Source organism: Mixophyes fleayi, chromosome 1 (genome assembly GCF_038048845.1).
Source record: "Mixophyes fleayi isolate aMixFle1 chromosome 1, aMixFle1.hap1, whole genome shotgun sequence".
NCBI lineage: Eukaryota > Metazoa > Chordata > Amphibia > Anura > Limnodynastidae > Mixophyes > Mixophyes fleayi.
In genome coordinates, this window is record NC_134402.1 from 18,827,965 (window position 1) to 18,836,666 (window position 8,702).

Consider the following 8,702-nt stretch of genomic DNA (forward strand, 5'->3'; position numbering starts at 1 on the left):
CTCCTCATTCCAACCATCCTACACCACCGGTAGTTGTACAAAAATATTCCCAGTGGATGCTTTGTTATAGGCGGCTGTTAATGACGCTACCTTACAATAGCTACACACGCTATATGTGCTATTCTGCTACCTTATGTATCAAGAGGTCCCCACACGCTACATTGTAAGGTTATATTCTCCTGTTTCACATCACTGTATTTTAGTATGTACTGTATACATACAATATGTCTACCCAACACATACAAAATATGTATTTTGTACAGTCAGAATCTTATGAGCCCTTCGGCGTACAGCACTGCGTATTCTCATTTGCGTTCAAATCTGAATTGCACGCCCTTGAAGTATAGCCCATTTCTGGGCATGTGCAGAGCGATTTTACACCACATACGGTACGTATCGGGATTTACGTTCCTTAATGAATCAGGCCCTCAGCTTATAACGGAACGTGGACAAGTGACTGCCGTGATATTCCTAGATTCTGGAAAAGCTTTTGACACTGCGGATCATACGCTACCGTTACGTAAAGGACAGCAACAAGGTACTGGAACACATGCTAGGTGGAGTCACTTCTATTTAACAGATTGGTCACGGTTTGTGTCAATCTCTGACTACAACGTTAGCCTCCTAGATGTTGCCAGTGGTGCTGACCTCAGAGCCCTGCCCAGGGGTCATTACCGCACTTAGGATTGGCACCGTACCCCCTTCCCCGGGCGCTCTAATGAACAGATCACAGAGAGACGGCCAAGCTCCCCCCTTTGGGGAGGTCTCTGGCCTTATTATACCAACAGTCAGGTCACCACCTTCCACTCCCTCTTCCAACCATAACACACAGAAATGCCAGTCACCAGCTTTAATATCGGTGGCTGAAAATACTTCTGCCTTACACACCCTATCCCCAACATGAGCTACCATGTATCAGCTGGTCCTCACACCTTAGATTGCAAGCTCATTAGGTGACAGCAATCTTTACCTTCTGACTCCTGTCACTGTATCACAATCCCCTCAAATGTGCAGTATTGTATAATGTCAGCTCTTTATATGAAGAGAAAGTGACTATAATATTAACATAGAATTATAAGTCACCAGTGTGTGTGTATATATATATATATATATATATATATATATATAACACATTACATATCACACACATATGTCACTCATAACAGCATAGTACACGCATTTACAATCATGGCTCAGGGGTATGAATATTTGTGTCTATACACATCCTCTATGTACACTGTACTTATCTGTATACTACTAATGTAGCTGGGTAATATCTGTGTTGGAATCTAATGTGATCCAGCTATCCACCCTTCTATGACCAGGGCAGGTAATCCCCCCACCACCCGGGGTGCCCACTCCAACATCTGCAGCACCCCAACACTGGCAGCACTGACAAGGGGATGGGCAGCCAGAAAAAAAGAGGAAGGAATAAGAAACCAAGGCTTACCTTCAGCCCCTGGGCGGGATCCAGTGATCTGGCGCAGGGGGATCCGGTGACCTGGCGCAGGGGGATCCGGTGACCTGGCGCAGGGGGATCCGGTGACCTGGCGCAGGGGGATCCGGTGATCTGGCGCAGGGGATCCAGGGACGCGGGTGGGAAAGGAATGGTTTTCCTCCCTCCAGGGTGGTGCGTGTGATCTCCTCCCAGAGAAGTTACAATCCAGCAAGAGAGGGAGCTGCAGCCACACAACAGATCCGGCCACTCACTGCAGCCTCATGGCTGCCCTCTTGTCCCCCCTGGGGTAGGGTAGGGTGGGAAGGAGGGGGTATTTGGGAGGGTGTGCTTGCTAGAGCCCTGTGTGATCCGCCATGTTGCCTGTGCACAGATTTGGGAGGGCTACAGCTCGTGTGAAGTCAGAGAGATCCCAGGGGCTGTGAGCTCTGCCTGAGCTTGTTTCCTGAGGAGGGGGCGGGGCGCCTGCCAATCATCCCCGCCTGGCCCCGCCCACGTGCTCTGTGCCCAGATACATTTGTATCAATCATGATTTCCAACGTTCTACAGTAATCGCTACATTGTTTCCTTTATCCCTGCACTAGTATACATTCTGTATGTTATGTTACATGTGTATATACAGTATCTTACATGTACAGACAGGTTTACACAAATGGGAAACAGTGGTTCTGATTATTATTATTATTATTATTATTATTATTATTATTATTATTGTTATCTTTTATTTAAAAAATGTCTGCAACGCCATACGTGACATCGCAACAATCCATAACACACTACGTGATACATGAAAAACAATATAAAAAAAACAAAACATACTGAATAAACAAAAAAAAAAATACAGATAACATGGCAATGCAGATCAAGTTATTTACGGCACAATGGGTGAGAGTGATGGTAATGACCAGCACAGCAGACAACATAGAGGCCTGTAGGATTTTATGGTATTGCACAATCCAGCAACACAAAGTAGAGTACAGGTGACACCTCATCCTGCTTCATTGCAGATAAATGGGTAGAGATTGACAGCGGGGCTCATTTGCATTCAAGTGCAACACAAAAGTCATGGTTGTGGATTTGTGATGTCAGAGCGCCTGTTCTTGTGCTAAGAAGGTGACTATGTGCAAAAAGATGGCAGAATGGCAGGGGAGCGTTCATTTTATCCACAAGCATGGCTACCCTTACGAAAAAGTACCTTGGTCAGCAGCAAACGCAGGATTTCTAGAGGGGTGCTTCCAAATGCTTGATTTCAGAGAAAAATGAAAACATTTTTCCAATATTGTACCAAAGACAGTATTTTAAATATTCCTGTCACATTACTGCCCCGTTATCTACAAAGAGATGCGATCTAAGTGTTTTCTCTTAGGTTAATCATAATGGAACTGATTTATTAAGGAACTTAGGCAAGAAATTGACTAAGTTTTCCTACTTAAGTTTTCTGGACAAAACCATGTTAACAATGCAAGGGGTGCAAATGAGTTTATTATTTTGCCCATAAGTTAAATACTGGCTGTTTTTTCATGTAGCACACAAATACTTGATGCCTTATTTGTAAACTGAAATTTAAAGTTGATATTTGTGTGCTACATGAAAAAACAGCCAGTATGTGCAAAATAATGAACTAATTTGCACCCCTTGTATTGCAACATGGTTTTGTCCAGAAAACTTAGGTAAGAAAACTTACTCAAATTCTTGTTAACTAATCAGACCCAATATCACTATTTCCATGAAGTATTCCACATAGAATGAAACATCTAAGAAATCAGAAAAAAATGTATACACATCCAACACACCAGACACAAAATAAGCTATACAATACTATTAAACAATCTAAACAGATCTAACTTTTAGGTGTAGTGTAAGTCTCCAAGCTGGTGAAATAATCACGTGGAAATACACTGCCGTACTGCAGCAAAATGTCAGAGGAAAATCATCTTTTATTACCATAGTAACAGCATAATCATATTTTCTGTTAATTTGATATAACATACAATTCACTATACAATTCACTATGCAATGTGAAATTCACCAGGCCTCCACTTCACAGAATGTAAGGGAAGGTAGGGAGTGGATGGGAGCCAATGGCCACCCTGAGTGACTTAGTGGTATCTAAAAGTGTCTGTTGATTGGACGTGATCCTTCCGCTTGTACTTGAACATTGTGAGCCTGATGCTTTGTGCAATTTTTCTTTAAAAACCCACGTAATTCGGCCATACGCGGATCTGAAACGTCCCTTGCTGAATACGGTGTGGCTACGCTCTGCATATACAGCAATTGTCACATGCAGACAGACACAACGCAGTGCTGGATATGTACAATACAAATGTGGAAAATAAAGACCCAGCAGAAAGGACAGAAAACAAAACATTCAAATATTGTCACCTGTTAATAATATAGTCATTAATGAGCAAACATTTCTAAAAAGATACATACTTTTTCCATTCTTTTTCCATTAAATACATGTATTAGGATGTTATTAATGTTAACAGATGACCCACAATCAACACAGGGAGAAGAGGGGGAGAAAGCAGAAAGATTAAGGTGGTCCAGTTGGATTTTAACAAGTTTAGGGACTCGGTCAGACCTCCCGTTGGTGTACAATGGCCAGAACTTTGACCTTTCGGAGCCTGTTCTGAGTCTTCCACTGGATGGATTTGGATGACATTTAATATAAAACCAGAAACGACACTGGGCAGCCACCTCATGGGTGGGCTGGAAGAGCTGCTAAGCTGCTATTTATTTTTAAAATGCTGACAGTTACATCCAACTCATTTACTTGTAGCTAATTAGTTTACACTGCTTATTAGAAATATGTAATAAGCATTTCTCTAGTTCCACCGTATTGATACAATTTGCCAGAATTACCCCACTGACCCACAATTGCAGAGCTTTGCCTAGAAGACATTACAGACATTTGTGATTTGACATATTTTAAAAAATTCACTCTGGTACTTCAGGCTGCAAACATCATGCGTGGTAAGTTCACTTGTTCCATAAGTCTCTGTTCCTAGTTATATTATTTAGTTCATTTTGACCCAGAGAGGGGTCTACATTATATAATAGTCACAAAAAGCTGCCTGTAGTATATCAGACACTAGAATAGCCGGTGTAGTGTATATCAGTCATTAGAATGTTATCTATATTGTGTATTTTTAATTAGTTTGCTCTTTGTATTAAACACCAGTCATTAGAATGCTCATTGCATTGTGTATTACTAGAAAGATATTTTATTGTGCATTGGTCTCTACAATGCTTTCTGTATTATATATGCGTCATTAGAATGCTCTCTATTTTACGAGCCACTAGAATGCTCTCTCTATAGTATATTAGTTACTAGAATGCTCTCTGTATAGTATATGAGTCACTAGAATGCTCTCTGTATGGTGTATGAGTCGATAGAATGCTCTCTGTATAGTATATGAGCCACTAGAATGCTCTCTGTATAGTATATGAGTCACTAGAATGTTCTCTGTATAGTGTATGAGTTTCTAGAATGCTCTCCGTATAGTATATGAGCCACTAGAATTCTCTCTGTATAGTATATGGGTCACTAGATTGCTCTCTGTATAGTATATGAGTCACTAGAATGCTCTCTGTATAGTATATGAGCAACTAGAATGCGCACTGTATAGTATATGAGCCACTAAAACGCTCTCTGTTAAGTATATGAGTCACTAGAATGCTCTCTGTATAGTAGATGAGTGACTAGAATGCTCTCTGTATAGTATATGAGCCACTAGAATTCTCTCTGTATAGTATATGAGCCACTAGAATGCTCTCTGCATAGTATATGAGTCACTAGAATGCTCACTGTATAGTATATGAGCAACTAGAATGCTCACTGTATAGTATATGAGCCACTAAAACGCTCTCTGTTAAGTATATGAGTCACTAGAATGCTCTCTGTATAGTAGATGAGTGACTAGAATGCGCTCTGTATAGTATATGAGTCACTAGAATGCTCTCTGCATAGTATATGGGTAACTAGAATGCTCTTTGTATAGTATATGAGTCACTAGAATGCTCTGTGTATTGTATATTTGGAAATAGAATGCTCCGTGTACTGTACATTTGGAAATAGAATGCTTTGTGTATTGTATAGAAGTCACTATACTGCTCTTTCCATTTTATATCAGTAATTTGAGTGCTCTTTTTATTTGTATAGCAGTCAGTAGAAGGCTCCCTGAATTGTATATCACTCACTAGAATGCCCTCTGTATTGTATATTGGTCACTATAGTGGTTTTTGTATTGTATATTGGTCATAACAATGCACTTTGTATTGCACATTGGCCACTAATATGCTCTGTGTATTTTATATGAATCAGTAGAATGATCTGTGTATTGTATAAATGTCACACTTACGCTCACTGTATTGTATAGAGGTCATTACAACAGTCTTTGCATTCAACAATAATCAGATGGGGCTGGTGGTTTTTCATTTTTTTACTCTGTGCAAGCAAATTTTATATTTTTTTTTATTCAGGACAAATAGTAATTTCTTTTGGTAGCATATTGGAATAAATATATATTTCTTTAATTGTAATATACAAGGGAAACATATGAAGACATAGGGTGATAATAACACTTTTAAGCTTACATTCACGAAGATAGGCAACTCCATGTGGCTTTAAAGTAGTGATATACCATTTATGTGTACTTGTATGAATTATTATACATCTATATCATTTGGAAATGCAATATTTTTTTTTATTGTCTTATTAAGTGACCATCTGGACTCCAACTGAGAGATTTTTACTTAAAACCATAAGAAATATTTATGCACATGTGCTTGATCCTTTTTTTAAATGCAGCACAATTTTCAGCAATAGCAGAAAGACAGGATCCTCTTACGGAATTCTGCTGTTGTTACTTTGTCAATCCTTTGTTGGAAGCGTGTAAGAACAATAGCAGGAAAACAAGCTTGTGATGCATCCTGGGAGCTGTAGTTCTTGCACCAGCTGGAGGGCCCTCCCCTGAAGCAGGATATCAGAGGTACAGAATATGAATTTTGTTTTTTTATGACTCAACTCAACTTGACTCATAATTCCAACAGCCTTGTAATGTCCCCGTTTGACAGCATGTGGAACAATGTCAGGTGACCAGTCCTCCCATTTAAAGAAAAAGTTATTTTCCTGCTGAATCAAATAAGGATGGTCTATTATTAGGAAATAAGTCATTGAAAATGTATTTTACAGACTTGCTATGAGTTGGTGCTTGGGAATTAGCACCATGGGAGTAAATAACTTTTTATTTTTATTATTATCTTTAATTTATAAGGAGCCACAAAGGGTCATCATCATCACCATCTGTTAATATAGCGCCACTAATTCCGCAGCGCTGTACAGAAAACTCACTCACATCAGTCCCTGCCCCATTTGGGCTCACAATCTAAGTCCCCACAAACAAACACAGACAGAGAAACACATAGACTAGGGTCAATTTGCTAGCAGCCAATTAACCTACCAGTATGTTTTTGGAGTTTGGGAGGAAACAGGAGCACCCGGAGGAAACCCACGACACAACATGATACAGAAATGGTCAACCTTTGGGTCTGTTGTGCACAGTATTTGTTTTTTGTCCGATTATCTCTTTTAACACTCTAGTCTGCTAAATTGCTTCTTACCAACATAATTGTGGGGCTGCAAAGTGAGTCTAAGAAGTGGTCTGGAAGACAATCAGGAGAAAAATTACATGAAATTCAATTACTTTAATATTTTGTACATAATAATCTAGATGAATGACTGGTTAATGTGTCTTTAGCACTGTTTTAATTCAAATAAATACTGGGTATGGGAGACCACATCCCTAATTAAGTCTTAGGGCAAAACGCGTAGGGTGACTTCTCGCACAGTTACAGTTCTATGTAGTAGTTAGTCCCTTAGGGTTAATAAGTGATTTCCATCTGGCAACACTCACTCTTCTGATCCGAATCTGTATCTGTGGGAACGTCTTGTGAGTGAGGACTCCGCATCCAGAGGGACACTGCAGTTGAGCCTCTATTGTCTTTCTCTATTGTATTTTTAATCCATTGTTACAATTAAATTTGTTCTAAATTAGGTTGGACTTGTTTTGGTCTTTTCTGCCTCTTTTAGGACTCTAAGTAGTAGATTTATCAAACCTTCTAAAAAGGACAAGGTGGAGGAACCAACCATAATCTAGTTATCATTTATCTAGTTTATTTCGCTTGCATAGTTGGGATTTGCAATGTAGGACCTCCAGAGAGGGGTCTGCATTATATAATGGTCACTAAAAAGCTGCCTGAATTATATATCAGTCACTAGAATAGCCTGGGTATTGTCATTAGAATGTTCTCTATATTGTGTATTGTTAGTTTGCTCTTTGTATTGAACACTAATCACTAGAATACACACTGTATTGTCACTAGAATGCCTTCTGTAATATATATATATATATATATATATATGTATCACTAGAATGCTCTCTGTATTGTATGAGTTGCTAGAATGCTCTATGTTTAGTATATGAGTCACTAGAATGGTCTCTGTATTGTATGGGTCTCTAAAATGCTCTTTGTATAGTATATGAGTCCCTAGAATGCTTTCTATATTGTATGAGTCGTTAGAATGCTCTCTGCATGGTATATGAGTCACTAGAATGCTCTATGTATAGTACGTGAGTCAATAGAATGCTCTATGTATAGTTTATGAGTCGCTAGAATGCTCTCCGTTTGGTATATGAGTCACTAGAATGTTCACTGTATAGTATATAAGTCGCTAGAATGCTCTCTGTATGGTATATGAGTCACTAGAATGCTCTCTGTGTAGTATATAAGTATATATATAATATATATATATATATATATATATATATATATATATATATATATATATATATATTTATATTTGTCACCAAAAAGGCTGATTTTCATTCTCTTATGTTGGTGTTTCTGCTTTAATGTTTAAGGGATACAAAAATATTTCTCCACATAAGCAAAACTATTTGATTATAGGTCAGAAGTCAAGAGATGCCCAGCTCTAACATTTTTCAGCTGGGACCCCAAACAGTGATCCTGCTTTGGGATATGAGCACCGGACAGAGCTGTATCCATTTTCTGTGTCCAGCTTTTCCTAAAAACAGTAACATGTGGCAGCTTGAATGACGATTATCCTGGAAAGCAGGGGCTGCAGGGCTGGGGGGCCTGGTCCCATAGTGGGCTACTTTGGGCTTGGTTAATGGGCTATCTGAATTTCTTTTCTTTTAAAATGTTCCTAATAGGCTGCTGA

General features: G+C 39.1%; 1 protein-coding gene across 1 annotated transcript in view; it reads right to left on the minus strand.

The window, feature by feature from the left end:
- Positions 1-1,912, minus strand: part of PTPRA (protein tyrosine phosphatase receptor type A) — a 125,467-nt gene extending 123,555 nt beyond the window's left edge. The window contains exon 1 of the mRNA XM_075190654.1: positions 1,451-1,912. The gene's annotated coding sequence lies outside the window, so the exon portion shown is untranslated. The remainder of the gene's footprint in view (positions 1-1,450) is intronic.
- Between the last annotated feature and the right edge of the window lie 6,790 nt (positions 1,913-8,702).